Source organism: Eulemur rufifrons, chromosome 2 (assembly GCF_041146395.1).
Source record: "Eulemur rufifrons isolate Redbay chromosome 2, OSU_ERuf_1, whole genome shotgun sequence".
In the NCBI taxonomy this organism is placed as follows: Eukaryota; Metazoa; Chordata; class Mammalia; order Primates; family Lemuridae; genus Eulemur; species Eulemur rufifrons.
In genome coordinates this window covers 103,222,697-103,240,550 of record NC_090984.1, presented here as the reverse complement: position 1 = coordinate 103,240,550, position 17,854 = coordinate 103,222,697, and the positions used below count along the sequence as shown (strand labels likewise).

The 17,854-nt window shown below is 52.5% G+C and overlaps 1 protein-coding gene across 1 annotated transcript in view; it reads right to left on the bottom strand.

Annotated features, from left to right (window-relative positions):
- Window positions 1–16,678, bottom strand: part of TMEM63C (transmembrane protein 63C) — a 63,592-nt gene extending 46,914 nt beyond the window's left edge. The window contains exon 1 of the mRNA XM_069465159.1: window positions 16,584–16,678. The gene's annotated coding sequence lies outside the window, so the exon portion shown is untranslated. The remainder of the gene's footprint in view (window positions 1–16,583) is intronic.
- Window positions 16,679–17,854: the final 1,176 nt, after the last annotated feature.

Below are 17,854 nucleotides of genomic sequence, written 5' to 3'. Positions count from 1 at the left end.
CTCACCAAATCATTTATTCAGCGAATTGTGGTCCAGACTCTGTTCCCTGCACTCAAGGTGACTACAGTCCAGTAGGTACACAGACCCCTAAAGAGACCATGACAAGACGGCATAGGTGCGCTCTGGAGGCCAGTTCCAGGGGTGCTGGGAGCAGGGAGGAGAAGCGCCTGACTCAACCCTGGACAATCCAGAAAGGCTGCCCGGAGGAGGTGCTAGCCAAGGCCACTCTTAAGGGACGGATAGCACTAGCTCACATTAATTGAGTGCTTACTACCTGCCAGGCATTGTGCTAAGACTCTGAAAGCAGGAGCACTTTCAGCCCTCACACCCCCAAGATGGGGACTATCGTTGAATGAGGTTTGAGCCTAGACGGTCTGCCTCGAGGTGCCACGTTCCCAGCCTGGGGACACACAGGCCCCCTACCATGTAGAACACAGGGACAGGACGTTCCAGGAGGAGACCACGGCATGCACAAGAGCAGAGAGGGTGACAGGGAGAGGGGGCAGGACAAGGTGTGGGCCCAGACTGTGTTCAGGCTTTCCCTCGGGGAATTTGGGTCCCCCAGAAGGACATGCACCAGCGCTCGGGGCAGCCGAGATGGAGAGAGGCCAGGGTGCAGCCTGCCCCGGGCTCTGGCCCCATCTGTCTAAATAGGGCAGGAGCCACAGTGCGGCCTCGTGGGTTCCCTGAGCACAGCTGCCCCAGCGATGAGTGGGAGCCAGATGGCAGGGGCCGTGGGTCTGCCGCACGCGGCCTCCCAGGGCCCAGGCAGGCACAGAGAGCCCAGAGCAGGAGAGGCCTGAGAGTCACTGCTCTTGTGGCAGGCGTTCTCTGTTCGCTGATTTGCTTGGGATGAAGTCAGCCTCAGGGGGAGGCTGAGCCGAGGGGCGATGGCTGGCACAACCTCCACGGCTTAAGGTGGCCCTACACCTTGGCCCCAGACAATCTCCATGTGGCTCTGGAAGTCACTGGCCTCCTCAACTGGAGCACAAGGCCCCCAGGCCAGGGGTACCCTCCTTCTGACCTTGTTCCTGCTCCTTGGGTGGGGGGTTAGGAAAGCCACTCCGATCCAGGCTGGATAAGGACTTCAATAGCAACCTGAATCTAGAGGATGCAGCCAGAGACAACGAGCTGCAGCAGGGGAGATTCTAGTTAGACACACGGCAGCACTGGCCTGGGGTGCTGAGGGGAGTAGTAGCTATTTCTGGGGAGGAAGAGAGACCCCTCCTGTGTCTGCGACAGCCTGTCTGGAAAAAGCATGGTGGGGATTCCTCCCTCCTCTTCCTTCGCTAGCTCCTCTGTCGTCTCCCTCCCACATTTCAGTTTCCTCTCTCCTGTCCTGCTCACCTTCCACTTCTGCCTCCACTGGCTGAGTGGGCCAAAGGCTCCCCGGCTCGTCCCAGTGTCACTGGGGGCCTCTGGGCCTGGACGCAATTCAGCCCACGTTTGCTGAGCCCTACACCTGCTGGAGGGCGCTGCCAGTCAGGGGGAGAGACCAGACGGCCAAGCCAGTGCCCAAACCCACGGCAGAGTAGGGCCGAGTGACAAGAAAGGTACAAGCCAAGGCTCTGGGGCTCAGAGACCACAGCCCCAGGGGTCAGGGAAGGCTTCGGAGAGGTGGCATTTGGAGGGTGAGTGGCATTTCTAGGCTGACAGAAACCAGTGGGGATGGAGAGAGGGGACAAATCAGTGAAGAAGGGAAGCAGAGACTGGACGATTCCAGAAACGGCAAGCAGACTGGAATGGCTGCACAGGTGGGGTGAGAAGGGTCTGGTGAGATAACAGGTGAGTTGGGGCCAGACCATGAGGCCCCGAATCTCAGGTTGAGTGATTTGCACTTAATCACGCAGGCAGTATGGAAGGTTTCAGAGGAAGCGCATGCCCTCATCTGGGCTGGGACTAGAAGAGTTCTAGATTTTGCTCCTGTCCTAGGATCTCAGGAAAGGCAGGCACCTGGCCTTGATTCTGAACCTCCTCCAGGCCACTCGGGAATTCCCCAGGGCAGCAAACAACTTGTGTGACTCAAATGTTACCTTTTCATAAGGTCTTTCCTGATGGCCTTATTTAATCACCCAGCTCCCCTGGCATTCCCGAGTCCCCTGCACTTCTCTGGGTTTTTTTTTCCATTGCATTTATCGCCTTCTAACACACTTCATCCACAGTTTATGTGGTTTCTCGTCTGTTCTCATCTGTCCCTGTTAGAATGGAGGCCCCGGGAGGGCAGGGTCCGTGTCTGTTTCACTTGCTACTGCCTGGAATGCCAACAAATTCCTGCATTTGTTGAATAAATAAAGAGAGAATACCACCCTGCAGGGACCAGCGTGGTCCGGTCTGCTCCCCCTGTCACTTCGCTCCTGGCTTCCTGGGCACCTCGGAGTGGAGAAGTCTCAGAGAGCCAGACGGAGTTGTGCAGCTGCCCCCCCTCACCTCTCACTCTCGCTGGAGGCTGCCCACGTGCCCCCCGCCATGCGTGCAGGGGCTCCAGGCATTTCGTTTCATTTTGGCCTCACACCAAGCCCATGCAATGGGTGTCATCCTTCCCATTCTACAGATGGGAAAATAGAGAAGTTCATTGACATGGCCAAGCTCTCCCTGCCACGTGAGGAGCCCGGTTTTAAACGCTGTTCCGTTCTACCCTATCCCAGTGCTCGTAGCTCCATAGCTTGCGGCCTCTTTTCCGGCAGAGAAGTGACCGAGGTGTGGGACGTGAAGCCTGCTGAGTTCTCCGGCCAACGCACCAGGTCAGGGGCACTCCCTGCTGGCCTCAGCCTTCCCACCTGAGCTGTGGGGCGTTTGGCCACCTCCCCTTGATGAGTGAGGACAATGACGTCATGTCTGCCACCTGGCCTGAACTCAGCAGAGAGTACACGTTATAACTGTGGTCACTGCCCGTTCTGGGCAATGGCCAGGTGTCCTCTCTTCACTCTGGTGTGTACCAGGGCCGGAGTCCAAAACGGGGCTCACAGCATTTGCAGACGCAGTGGATCCAAGGGAAACCACACCTACCCTGTGTGCAAAGCCAGCCCCTATACCCAGGTCTGCTCACAGCCAAGCTGTGGTCAGGGAGGCAGAAGAGCCTGGATCAAACCCCCAGGTGCGGGGCCGTAGGTGGCTGCACTTCCATTCCTTAGGGACCTAGTTCACCCTCCTTGGGGGTGGAAACCCTCTCTCTCAACAGACATTACTGCTTCCTTATGATGTGCAAGGTAAGCAATATATTGTCTCTGCCTTCAAGGCCCTTCAAGGGCAGGTTAGAGCACAGTCATTAAATAGGCAATGGGAGCCATGGATGATCATAGAGCAGGGGAGTAAGCTGACTGAGCTGTGCTTTAGGGAGGTTAATCAGGCATCAGAGTTTGGTTGGGAGGGAACAGACTTTTGTGATGGTCAGAGCTAACATGCGAAGCACTTACTGGGTGCTAGGTGTTGTTTCAAGCACTTTACAGAGTCTATCTTATTGCCTCTTCACAGTAACCCTAGGGTACTGTTGTCCCCATTTTATAGATGAAGAGACGAAAACACACAGAGATGACAAGGCTAGTAGGTGGTCACGCTGGGATGTGAACCCTTCTGGCTCCAGAGTCTGAGCTTCTAACTGTTCAGTGCTGCCTCTTACGGGAGACTAGCCTGGAGGAACGAGCGCCTGGCGCAGGCTCAGGCACCGGGCATGGCCAAGGGACCGGGGGAAATGCTGCCTGTGGCTAAGGCTCCCTGCCCCGGAGCGCTCTCCCAGGAAAGGGCCAGGAAACCGTAGGGAGATGCGAGCATCAAGCACTTTGCTCTGCACAGGGAAGAACTATATCCAAGATTGCCTCTCCCCACAACAGCAACAGTCGCCGTGTTCTTGGCCAACGGCCCATACAGGATAAGTTCTTTCATGTAAGAGGGATTTTAGACACTCTCAAACAGAAATCTTATCTCAGTTATAGCTTCCTCTGGAAAGCTTCCTGGACTATCTGATCCAGCGGTCCCTAACCTTTTTGGCAACAGGGACTGGTTTCATGGAAGAAAATTTTTCCATGGACTGGGGAGCGGGTGGGAATGGGGGTGTGGAGCTTAGGCTGTGATGCACGGCCTGGTTCCTAACAGGCCTCGGCCTGGGGATTGGGGACCGCAGACCTAACCCATTCTCAAGGATTTATTTATTTATTTCTTATTTGCCTTCTTAAATGGGGAAGAAGCCTCACTTAGATGCGGACCTGGCTTGAACACCTTGTGGCTTTGGCTGTCCGATCACACCAATGTCCCTTCTGCAGAGGGGGATGAGTGGCCAGAGCTAACCAAAGGGAAAGGGGCCGGGCAGAGGCTGGGCTGAGGGGCAGGGAGGAGGCGGCTGAACCCAGGAAGGGCTATGACATCAAAGGCTGCCGGCGTTATTTTGACAAGATTACACCTGGTTCCTCTGAGATGTTCGACCACAACATCTGACACTACACTGTTGACACAAGTAATGCTTGAGAGGTAGGAGGCTGTGGTCGGATTACACCACTAAGGCCCCTCGGCTCTAACAATCTATGAGGATACCATCCATCTTAATCCTCTCAGGAGGACAAAGTGTCAAGAGTTGGGGAACTCTCAGAAGAGCCCTGTCTGGGTGGGTTCTGTGCCTGCCCCAGACCAGGGTCCACTGGGCAAAAACCACTCAGGGGACCCCTAGCTAGAAGCCTAGTCTGGGGGCATTTCCGAGGGGCGGAGGGCATCCTAACCAAAGCCAGACGGTCTTCTGCCCCCTTCCCAGGTCTTAGGAGCGGGGTCACCTGGGACAGAGCCCTTTGGAGAGGGGACTGGGCCATTCCTGCCCCTTCCTGTCAGGTTGTGGGTTTCAGAGGGTTTAGGGAGGGCCGGTGTGGTCTCGTTCCCCGGGCTTGAGGTAGGAGCTGGCACTCAGGCCTCGCTGATGGGAGGGGGACGATGGCAGGGCGCCTACCTGGAGCAGCAGGTGTGGTTTGGGGCCTGAGCCTCAGCGCTGTTCCTGGGCCTCTCTTCCTCTTGATCAGTCCCCAGGACAAGGCGCTTCCGAGTGCCCAGCTGTGTCCCCGCTCTGTTCCTGACCACGAGGGTGACTCCTCCAAGGCTCTATGGCACAGGGACAACAGAATGCTCTCAGTGCAAGTGGGCGTGGATCCCAGTCCTCCCTGGCCTCCTTGCAGCTCCTCCCCACGCCCAAGCAGGCCAGGCCCCTCCCAGGTCCAACGCGCTTGTCAGCATCTTCCAACAAGGCCTGGCTCAGGAGCTCCAGGGTGACGGCTACTCCAGATGCACCCACGACCCCCAGCCGGCCCCACCTCCAAATCTAGGCCAGCGAGTGCCCTCCCCTTGGGGTGGGTGAGCTGGGGAGCTTGTTCATTCATTCATTCATTCCAGCTGAGCAGGGCCTGGGGTTGGGGGCGGGTGGAGCACTGCATTAGGAGTCCAAGCCAGTCCAAGCACTGGCTCTGTCACTTGCCCCCTGGTGAGCTGGAGCTCCCCACTTTCCCTTGCTGGTGTGGGGGACGTCAGCCTAGATGCAGGACAATACAGAAAGTCAGAAGGGGTCATACCATCACCCACTTCGGAATCATCTGAGGGTGGGGCTTGCTAAAATGCAAGTTTAAGGGCCCTACCCTGGCCCACTGAATCTGAATCTCCAGGAAGGTCCCTGGGAACCTGCATTTTAACAAGTTTCCCACATGGAGGCTCATGAAGTCAGACTTGGTGACTACATGCTGGCAAAGGGCAGACAAGTTCAAGGATGAAGATTTTATAATACGGCACAAAGGGGCCACAGGTCCCTTTCCTGAAGGCAGCATCAAAGGAGCCTGGTCTCTGCCAACAGAGCAGCCAGGGAGCCCGGCAGCTTGCTAAACCTCTTTATGTTTCATTTTCCTCACGGACAAAGTCAAGGTTGGAGATGATCTCTTGGGCCCTTCCAGATTTAAAATTGTGAATGTAAGAAGAGGTGAACCCACTGAGAAATGAATTTAAAAAGAAAGTTCAGGGCGAGGCATTTTAACTATATAATTGTTTTCTTCTTAAATATTCTTTTTAAATTCTGAAAATAACGTGTTTATAGAAAACATTTGAGTCATTCAAAATAATATACAATGAGGCCGGGTGTGGTGGTCCATGCCTGTAATCCTAATATTCTGGGAGGCTGAGGCAGGAGGATCCCTTGAGGTCAGGAGTTGGAGACCAGCCTCAGCAAGAGAGACCCCGTCTCTACGAAAAATAGAAAAATTAGCTGGGCGTTGTGGCATGTGCCTGTAGTCCCAGCTACTTGGGAGGCTGAGGCAGGAGGATCGCTTGAGCCCAGGAGTTTGAGGTTGCTGTGAGCTAGGCTGATGCCACGGCACTCTTCTCAGGGCAACAGAGTGAGAGTCTGTCTCAAAAAAAGAGAAAACGAAAGTGAAATCTAGAGTGGATGTCCCTGCGATCTCAGACCTCTGCCACACTCCCAAACATAAACATTGTCAAGCTTCCTGTTTAGGTTTTCTACAAGAATTTTTCCAAAATATGGACAAATATACACCTATGCCTGCATCTTTATTTAAGACCCAACCAGGAACATATTCCCAGTGCTTCTCTTTGTTTTGTTAGTTAATATATCACACATCCATGCGTACCAACACAGACAGTGCCCACCATTCTTTTAATAGCTCACAGTGTTCCACTGAACCAATGCACCATAAATTATGCAAATCTGTCCTTGTTGACAGATATTTAGGTTACTTCCACATTTTTGCTGCATAAACAAAGCTACAATGAATATCTCTGATTGTATATATCTTTGTTCGTATGCATGAGAATATAGGATAAATCCCTAGGTCAAAGGCGACGTACATCTAAAATTCTGGCAGATATTGCCAAATTGCCCTCCAATGATCGTGAACCGGTTTGCATTGCCCAACAATGCATGCGGGTGCCTGTTTCTCTCCATGCTCAACACCACCATGCACTGTCAGATTTTTAAATTTTGTCAATGAGTTGAAAAATGATATCTTCTTTCAATTTGTAATTTTCTAATTGTTACAAAGGGCAGACATATTTTCATGTTTATTCATCGACTGGCCTTTGCATTTATTTTTCTGTGAACTGTGCCCTTTTAGTTTATCTTACTGATTTTTAATGAGTTTTTCTAAATTAAGGCAATTAACTTTTTGTCATGCATATTGCAAATTGTCAGTCAGCTCTTTCTGACTTTATTTATGGCATCTTTCACTTACAGAACTTTCAGATTTTTCTGCAGTTGAACGTATCAGTCTTTTCCTATATGGCTTCTGGGTTTTTGCACTTGCTTAAAAAGCTTTTCCCATTCGAGAAGCATAAAAATATCTGCCCATATTTTCCACTTGTATTGTTAGTGTTTTCTTCTTTTTAAAATATCTTTGCCGCATCTAGAATTTATTTTGGTGTAAGAATTGTGATAGGGCCTGGATTTATTTATTTTTCCTCAAGGGGCCAGACAGTTGCCCTAAAGTCATGTTTGAATAATCCTGCTCCCTTCCTCAGCCACCTCCCCTAAGTTCAAAATCCCAATTTAACTATGCAGTAGGATGGATACAAAGAGCATAAACCAGAGTCAACAGCCTGGTTCAAATTCCAGCTCCACGAGACCCAGGATAAGTTACCTTCCCTTCCTGTGCCTCAGTTTCCTCACCTGCAAATGGGAACAATGATAATTCCTATGCGCAGAGTTATTGTGAAGATTACATGAGTTATTACAGGCAAAGGGTGTGGAAAGATGCAACCATATGCTGCACACAAGAGGTTCACCTTAGATGTTAAGGCACCTGTGGGTTGAAAATGAAAGGGTGGAAAAAGATATTCCATGCAAATGGTAACAGGAAAGCAGGGATGGCTATATTTATATCTGATATTTATATCAATCAAAAAATGCAACAAGAGATAAAGAAGGACATTATATAACGATAAAAGGCCGATCCACCAGTAAGATACAACAATCATAAATGTGTATGTACCAGGCCGAGCACCCAAATATATGAAACAAATATGGACGGAACTCAAGGGAGAAATAGACAGCAACACGATAACAGTTGCTGAAGACATTTCAATACTCTCAATAATGGATAGAACCACCAGGCAGAAGATCAATAAGGAAACAGAGGACTTGAACAACACTATAGACTAATTGGACCTAACAGACATATGCAAAACGCTCCAGCCAACAGCAGCAAGTATACATTCTCCTCAAGAGCACAGGGAACATGCTCCAAGATAGATCACATGTTAGACTATAGTGCCCACACACGGGAACTACTACATGTTGGCGATTACTGTTATTAACACTGCATATTAAACGTGCTTTTGATGTGTGAGCCAGTTCCATCCTGTGACAAATACCTACGACCATGCATCAGACCCTATTCCAAGTACCGGGGACCCAGGAGTGAATAGCACTAATAGGACCTGCACCGCCACCTCCGGCTAGACTTAGTTCTAGTTTCTAATATTTATTACCAGTCATCTTAGTATATTCTTTCATTATTTCTAATAGTTATTTCAGTTGGCAATCTTGTTCTTTTTTCTCCAGGTGGTCAATCATCTGCAATTTTGATAAATTTGCCTCTTTTAGATTTTCAAAATTTGTATTGGCTTGTACTTCTAGAACAGTGGCAAAGAGTTAGGGTAATGGTGGTCATTCTTTCCTCGTATGTGTTTACGTCTGTAAACCCACATGCATACACACACACACACACACACACACACACAAAATCATATTAAGCATCATCCATCTATTCCTATTAAAAGCGAGTTAAAATCAGGGACACATGTTGAATTTTAGGGATTTTAGCACTTACAGAGTTGCTTATATGATTTTTTTCATTTCTTTTGAACTATAAATTTGTTCGATTATATTAACAGTTTTTCTAATATCGAATCTGTATTTCTGGAAGATAGCCCTAATTGTTTGTGGTATATTCATTTTTTTTTTTTACATAATGCTGGCTGATTTTATCTACTGCTATTTAATTTATGAATTTTGCATCAATGTTCAAACATAAGATTTTTTAGTAATTTTTCTCTTTTTTTGTGTGCTATCTTTGTCAAGTTTGGTATCAATGTCGTGCTGGTTTCATAGAATAATTTGGAATCTTTCCTTCTCTGTGTTCTGGTATAGTTGGTGCAGTTTAAATAACACTGGAGGCCGGCGCGATGGCTCACGCCTATAATCCTAGCACTCTGGGAGGCCAAGGTGGGTGGATCGTTTGAGCTCAGGAGTTCGAGACCAGCCTGAGCAAGAGCGAGACCCCATCTCTACTAAAAATAGAAAGAAATTATATGGACAGCTAAAAATATATACAGAAAACATTAGCTGGGCATGGTGGTGCATGCATGTATCCCAACTACTCGGGAGGCTGAGGCAGGAGGATTGCTTGAGCCCAGGAGTTTGAGGTTGCTGTGAGCCAGGCTGATGCCACGGCACTCTAGCCTGGGCAACAGAGTGAGACTCTGTCTCAAAATAAATAAATAAATAAATAACATTGGAATTATCTGTTCCTTGCAGGTTTGATAGAAATTAGAAGCTGTCTAAACCTGGTTTTTTGGTTTTTTTTTTTTTTAAGAGAAGACTTGTACTAAAATTCAGTTTCTTCCATGATTATGGGTCTGTTGTGGTTTGCCAGTTCTTCTGGGGTCCAACTGCTGATTTATATTTTCATAGAAAATGATCGGTTTTAGCTGGTTTTCAACTCAATTTGCATATGGTCCAATATAGCATCCTCTAAGAATTCTATTTTCTCTGTGTCAATGGCTATTTCTCCATTTTAATGTTTAATTTTATATATTTGCCTCATTCCCTCCCCAACCCCTGTTAGAATGTCTAATCTTTCAAAAAAATCCTCAAATGACACAGGCTTTTTTTTGCAGGACCCTTTTTACCATGTACACGACCCAGAAATAGAGGCTCTGGAATCAGGGAAGGGGAGAGAGGTATCTGGGAGGTACAGCTTGGTAAACACAAGTCATTCGACAAACATTTCAAAAGTGCAGAGAGCCTGCCCACGTACTTCCTGGCCTTGAACACCCTGCACCTCTTTTCCCAGCTCCCCCAGCCCTAGTTAAACTTGACAACCCCCACTTCCTTCAACGCGGGGCTGTCACCTCCTGTCACCTCCTCCAGGACCCTCCCCCGACTCCCCAGGGAGAAGTCGGTGCCATTCCTCACACATCCCAGAGTACTGTTGTTTTTAAATTTTGAAAAATTCATTTAAACCCAAAAAGGCAGAAGAATAAAACCAACTGATTTAACAAATGTTAACAGTCTGCCATTTTTGCTTCAGATCTTCCTAGTTAAACGGAATGTTCCAGACAAGTTAGCAGCCCCGCCCCGTCAGCCTCAGCTCCTCCTCTCCCCAAAGCACCGCAGGCGCGAACTTGGCAGGTATTGCAACAGAAATCAATAAACCTGCAAATCACACCCAGGACTGCTTTGTGATTTTTATGAAAATTAAATTTTCACTCATGGTATTATTCTACAATTTCCTTTTTTTTTTTGCAACACTGTTTTTGAGATTTATTCATGTTAATAGAGCATGTATATGTGTGTATGTATGTACATATAGATAAGCTTTGTTAAGGTATAATTTATATAAAATTCCCCAATTATACATAGTTTGCTGTGTAATATCAGAGTTTTAGTCATAGTTATCGCTGATATTGAGGCTGAAACCTCTTTTTTGCATTTCAAGTACCGCTGCCCTAGATACCCCTGGGAGTGTCTGCTTATGCGCACCTATGGGTTTTTCTAGGCAATCATACACCTAGACGTGACACTGTTGCTCATAAAGTGTGCACACTTTCGGCTTCACTAGCCCTTGCCAGAGTGCGCCCTGGAGCTTTGTCCTGCCGTAATTACAGAATGTTATTATTCTTCTCAAGCTCTTTCCATGCCTACCTGCCCCCTCCCCGTGAATTACCGCAGGACACGTGTGTGACTGGCGCTCAATGAAGGAATGAGCTCACCGTCTAGCAGAAGAGACAGACTCAATGTGATAAGGGCACGAAAGGCTCCTGAGACCTCCTCTGGCTGAGATCCAGGGAGGGCTTCATGGAGGAGGCGGCATTTGAGTTGGGCTTCGAAGGACTGGGAGACTGAACAGATGAGGATGGGGATGACAACGAGAGCCACCGGGGTGGGAGGATGTGGGTGGGACAGTCCAGAGCGACGTCTGATGTGCCAGAGCAACAGTTCTCAGCCAAGTTGGGGTGAATGGGGGCAGAAAGCCGGGCATGTGTATTTTGTAAAAACTGCAAGGTGATCGGACACATCCCATCTCGCCGCGCACGGAGAGCCCCTGAGTGAGAGCGTAGTGTTGGGAAGGGAGCCTTCCCAGAAAAGACAGCTTGGGCTTAACTTTTTTTTTTAAGGCTGGTCAAGTGAAGCAGTGTGGGCTTAACTTGAGTCCTCAATGGCAGGGTCTGGGTCAGAACTGGGCTCAGAGACCGGGATGCCAGCCCCGGGAATAAGGCCTGGCTCAGAAAGCCTGCTATGTCCCTGGGAAAGACCAGGGCTGCCCTGGCCTGGGTTTCCTCCCCAGACCTGCAGAGGAGCACTGGGATGGGACCTGCTGCTCCTCCACTTCGCAGATCTGCGGCCCAGGCCGGGGGCTTGCACATTGCCTCTCGTCCCCTCCGCCTGGCTGCTCCAGGCAGGGCAAGTGGCACTTGCCCGGGACAGGGCCCCAGGAGCCCCTCCACGGAGCGTGGGCCTGGGCCTGGCTGCGCTGAGTCCCCTTCCTCTGTTTCTTTCGGCTCAGCCTCTCTGAACGCGGGAATCCTACCCTTCTGTGCTCCCTGCTCTCGTGACAGGCGCTGTCCTTCAGCAGATCCCAGCTCTGGGCACCCTGCCGAGTGCAGGGGAAGGGGTGAAACACACAACCTTCACTTCCAAGTCCTTTTGCCTTAAGCAACTTCAGCAAAACCACCAGCCACGGCAGCAGGAACTTGGGATGTGTCCACTGTGCTTGTGCAGACAGCTCACAGATGACACCCTGGACGCAGGTCGGCCATGGCCCCTCGTGGTTTCTGCTGCTTCTGTGTGTGCGCGGGGTTGTGGCTCTCACAACCTCTGAGCCTCAGCGTTCTCATCTATCCAGTGGGCCCCTCACACCTGCTCGCTCTCTCTCCCAAGATGCAGAGAGAATTGAAAGTAATGACAAGGATATGGGCGCTGAGTGGCTCCGGGGTCTCGGGCCAGCTCCCTGTGCGGGCTGCTGTTCTTCTGGGCCTGGCAAGGTCTCCCCAAGCCGGGCCGAGTTTACGGGCCTGGGCACGTGAGGCCCCAGCCCAGGAGGGGTCCCCAGTCCAGCAATAGCTTGTTCCTGAAGGACACTCCGCCCTTCCCACACACCCCTGCACAACCCTCTGCTTCGGAGAAAATCCCCCGTTGCCAGGTCCACAGGGATCTGGAGCCTTTTTGAAGGGAACGGCCCAGTCCCAACAGTCGATATGGTTGGTCAGCCATTTGGGGGCACTGTTTGGTGCCACCAAAGTGTGGCCAGCCATCCCAGAGATCCCTGGACAGCAGCCACTCAGCAGGCAAAGGGGCAAGCAAGTGGCAAGAAGGGGACTCAGAGTCCCCCAGCAGCACATGTGGCTGGGCCTCGCGGGAGTGCAGTGAGCAGGCAGTGGCACAGGTGGGAAGCCAGCCCCCAAGTCCCCCCGGGCAACAGGTCTGCATATGACGTCCCCATCGAAGCAAAGCTGATCTCCCTATAGGGCTCTATGAGTGTCCTGTGCCCTCACAGCATTTCTAGCCTGTGGCCAAATCCTTATCACTTGGATGCCCCAAGGCAATGAGGCCAAAACATCAAAACCCAGCAGACAGTTGTATCCTGCCCACCAGCATCTCCAAAGACCTCAGGGTTCCTTTCTCTTTCACCTGGACCCCATGGCCTGAGGCCAGAGTCCCCTGGCTGGGCAGGATTCTGAGAAAGACCCAGCCAGAGAGAGGAGAAGGCTCCTGTCTCCAGGACCTTCCTTGGCCAGGCCACTCAGTGACGGGGAGGGACAGCCTGGTTTCCCGCTGGAAGCTGGCCTGGCCTGTCTGCCGCTGATCCTCTGAGGACACCAGAGGCCCTGACTCGGCAGGATGAAGGCCTGTAGGCACGGGGAGCTCCCCCACCTCCAGCCCGGCTCTTCCCATCTCATCTCGTGGGTGCTCGTGTAAAACAGTACAGTGGAAGGTGGGCAAAGCAGACAGGGGGAGCCCAGGGCACGTGGGTCCTAGTCCTGGTTTTCTAAGCAGGTCCATGCCTCACCTTCCCTTTTGGGAATGTTACTAAATGACCAGGAGGAGGCTGGAGGTGACAATGGGGCACCCCTTCCCCTCTTGCCCTCCTTCTGCGTGTCTCAGCACCAGCCCCGGGGGTGCTGGCGAGGAACACAGTGGCTTGGGTGCATATCCTGCCCTAGAAACACAGAACATGGAGTTCTGACTGCAGGTTGCTCTTCTCAAGAGCCCCCGTCGGTTGGCCCGGAGCAATCCAGACAGATCTAGAACGAGGGCCCATCACACTTCAAGAGCTGCCCACGTTCCATCTCAGCTCCTCCTGTCATGCTACTTTGCATGGGTTGCACCAGCCAACTCATGGGCAAGAATTCGGGAGTTCCATTTACACCACCCATGCTGATGTGTGAGTAAGCTGCGAAAACCACTGCTCCCCCAGGAAAGGGAAGAGGAGAGAGCACCAGGGCCCCACCTCAGGCGAGACAGGGCACAAAAAGCTGCTGATCTCCCTGGAAGCTGAGCACTTCCCCTGAGCACTTTCGTTACAGCCTTTCCCAGTGTGGGCCTGCCGTGGCCCAAACGCCACGCGGATTTCTGCAAACTGGACACTCTGCAAAGAGCTCCCAGCACTTTACATCCATTATCTTTATGGTTCTTCCACCAGCTACCTCCCAGGAAGAACCAGAGTAGAGAGTACGTGGGATTCGAGAGTCCGTGGGGAGGACACAGGCCTGCAGGAAGGTCCGCTGTGCCACTAGATGCCAGCATGTCATGAAAATCCTGTTAAATGTCACAGGCAGCTGGGGATGGGGAGAGGGAACCCCTCAAGGGCCAAAACACAACATGAAGTGGGTTGGGGAGGGCTGGCCTGCCTTCCAAGCCTAGAACGGTGCCCTAGCCACAAAGGGAGAGGGTGTCCTCCGAACAGGGAATGACCACATTTCCCCTATTGAGGCAGGAAACAGATGGCTTCGATCTGGACCAGAGTCTCCAGAAACAACACTTCCCATCTGTAATAAACACTTGGCAGGTTTCCAAAGCCCTCCCACCCATCTGGAGGTGTTTTCATACCCAGCTGTCAGGTAGGGAAACTGAGGGCAGAGTGCCAGCCAATAGGGGCTCTTGGTCCAGAACCAGGCCCTCCGCTCTGTAAGTCTGGTTCTCCTCCCATGAACCAGGGGGCCTCTCCGAGGCCTGACCCTGCCTCTGCTAGCCAGGAGGGACACATGCCACCAGCTTCCAGGGATCATGGGGCTCTGGCCTCCCTTCTGGAGAAGGGAACCCCAGCGGAGGAGAGGGACACACCAGTATGGTGGGTCCTCTGCTCTCTGGCACTATACTGCCACTCCACAAGCAGCTGGTTCCCATCTGGTTTACTGGGAACCCCTTCACTCCCCAACGGTCACCCCAGCAATTCCTGGGGACCATCATGCAGCTCAGGGCATGCCGTGAAGTCACCGAGGCCAGCTGCAGAGCTCTATTCTCGGAGGGTGTCTCTGAGAAGGAGCAACTCATGAACTAGGCATGGAGTAACTCCTCTCACACAGAACAACGTGCTGGTCGAAACCTCCCAGCCTGAGACGCTGTCAGAGATAACTAAAGTCCCTCTGCTGTGGGTCCTTGCTCCCATGGCTGCTGGCACTAGGGCAGAAGGGACATCTGCTCTTGGGCTCTGAAAGGCCCGTGGAAATTGTGTATGCCCTATGGGGGCATAGTGGGAAGGTGACCAAGTGACTTTGCCTCCCCTCTTCAAGCTGTTTCCTTTCTGAGTAACTAGAAAACATACCTTAAAGGAGGAAAAAGCGCTGGGGCTGTCCTTGTCACTGATGTCCCCCACACGTGTCAGGAGGCATGCACAGCCTCACCTTGCAGGGGATGGGGCTGTGGGGAGCCAGGAGGAGAGAGGAAGAGGCCCCTCCAGTCTGCTGTGTGATGCCCAGGGAGTCATGAGACCTACGTGTAGGTAGGTGACCTGGAGCAACTAGCTGTACCCTCTGTGCCTCAGTTTCCCCACGTGCACAATGATGATGGCTGGCTCCAGCTCTAAAATACTGTGGGCCTTCTCCCCGCCTCAATTTCCCTCCAGACAAAGGCATCTGCCCCAGGGAGAAGGAGGACAAGGTGAATTCAGGAAAAGTCCACTTCTCAGGGCAACAGATCAAATGCCGTCCCTTTCCCCTGGGGACGGCAGTCGGAGAGAGAACAGAATACGATGACAACACCAAGGGTGAGGCTGAGAACAGGCACACTCACCAACATGTTCCCAGACCCTTCCAGAGGGAAACCATCTCTGGAGTGTCACGGGCCATTAAAATCTCCTTGTCCCCCTCAGCACCGTCCTCCCCACAACAGCCTGGAACTTTCACTCGGCCTCCATCGAGGCTGACACGCGGGGCTGAAGCTGGGCACTGGCTGCCCCCCGGGGCCTTCCCCTCCCCGCAGCCAACTCCCACTCTCTCCCTGGACCCATGAGGACAGCACAGGCCCCAGGCCCCCTCTGCTCAGATGAACATTTTTTCATGAGCAATTTTCTCCTGTCCCCAGACAATTCTGATCCCTGTGAGGTTCACACCCATGACACCCTGAAGCCACATGCAGAAGTTGTAACTCCCCGCATTCTCAGGGATGAGGAAAGGGGCCCTGGGGTAGGGGGTCCACCCCAGATTGGACCAGGGGTCTAGAAAGCAAGAAGGGTCCCTGCCCCTTCAGATAGCATTGGGCCAAGGCGGTGCCTAGAAGGGCAGCTCTGTAGGACCTGCTAAGTGACCTTGCTCAAGCCACAGCACCCCTGGGCCTCAGTTTCCCCAGGGCCTCATCCAAACCCAACGTTTCTCTCTCCAGGCCAAGGTAAGGATGGAGGCAAGAGGCTTTCTTGGGAAGCACATGAGGGAAAGATGGCATCCTTTGCCCCTGGGGCCCAGGAGCCCAGCCTGCCCAGCAGCAGCGCAGCGGTGACGTTGTCATAACCCTCAAAGGCGGAGTAGACCGCCCCCTCCCACCTGACCCAGCGACAGAGCCCCGGGGAATCCTGGGGTGGGGGTGGGGGTGGGGTGGTTCCCCCGGCTGTCAGGCAGGAGGCAGGGGACCCCCAGGCAAGCCTTCTGCCTCCTCCATCCCCCATCCAGTGTAGACGGGTCTATTAAGCCACGCCCTCCCTGGTGGGCGGCTCAGGCCACCCTTCCCTGGGTACAAACTGGGGACAGCCAGCGTGGCAAGGCACTGTGGCGCAGTCTCCCCTACCCCCTCCCCTCCCAGTCCGAGGTCTCGGAAGGCACAGAAGGAGGCAATCCTTCCCCACCCCCTCCCCGTCCAGGACCCGGATTCTGCGTCCCTTCGCCACCCGCGTGCTCACCACATCTGCGCCCCAGCGCCAGGGCCCCAGCCCCAGGCAAGGCGCTCGGGCCGCCGGGCTGCGGTGACAGGCTACACGCTCCTACCTGGGAGGAGACTGCCAGCCGGTCCTCCTCCTCGCCAGCCTGGTGAAACCAGCCCCACCTGGCAAGGGACTGTCAGCAAATTCCCCTCCGCATCACCGCGGGAGCGGCATCCCGGCTCCTCCCCAGCAGGAGCCAACCTTGGCCCCGCCCCAGGGCCGCTCCGACCTGCGGGGAACCCGGGCTGGATTATCATATGCAAAGACCCAGGCTCCTCCTCGGAGACCCTGTCGCTACTAGGGATCATCTACAAATTACTATCTCAAGCTCGCAAGGCCGCTGGTCCCTTGCTGTAGTTAGCTACAGCTCTCACTGATGCTCTGGGCCTTGGCGGCTCCCTTGCCCACCTGCCCGCCACTCCCAAGCTCTCCTCTGAGGCATGTCCCCCTTCCAAGTCTTCCCAATCCCACCAGCCAGAAGCAAGAAAAGACACACAACACCACAAAGGTAGCGCTCTGCCCAGCCCAAGGACTAGCTCCTGGCACCACTTCAGTGGCTGGTACCCAGTTGGTACCCAGGCTTCTTCTTCCCCAGCTAAGGAAAGATCTACAAATTGGCCACAGCCCAAGGGAGTTGGGGTCCGGTCATTTCCAGTTTGCAGTGGGCCACACTTCTGCACATCTCAGAATTTCATCAAAGTCCTGGCTACCCTTCTAGAGACACTGATGTTGACCTTGGGGGTAGGTGCCAGTGTTCAAACCCCTAAAGGTCAGTATGCAACGTAAGGGACAGTAGTAAACAGCTTTTCTCTCCCAGGCAGGGCCTAAGCACTTTTATTTAATAGACATTATTTTCCGGCACTTGCAGTACAATAGCTAATGGAAGAGCAGCCACTGCTGAACAATCTCTAAAAGTGACTCCTTTTGGACAGTTTTATAGTGTTAAGATATTGTTAGGGTTTTGACAATATGATAAGAAGGCCATAGAGGAAGCAGTGTGAACAGAAGCTCATGAGCCAGTAGAGGAGCGGGTCAAAGGGTAGCTAAGCTTTCATGCGTTAATTCTTCCATAACCAACAGTGCAGCGCACCCCTGCAGGCTGGTTATGTCTTCCCCTGCCACGCACCTCTTGCCACCCATCACCCCACACCCTGGTTCTTCTGACCTAGCCACCCCTTGAAAAACCAAGGGTAAGCCACTAGGCAGGCTGTCAAGCTCTGTCCATTGACGCACTCACCCACCCATTCATTTAT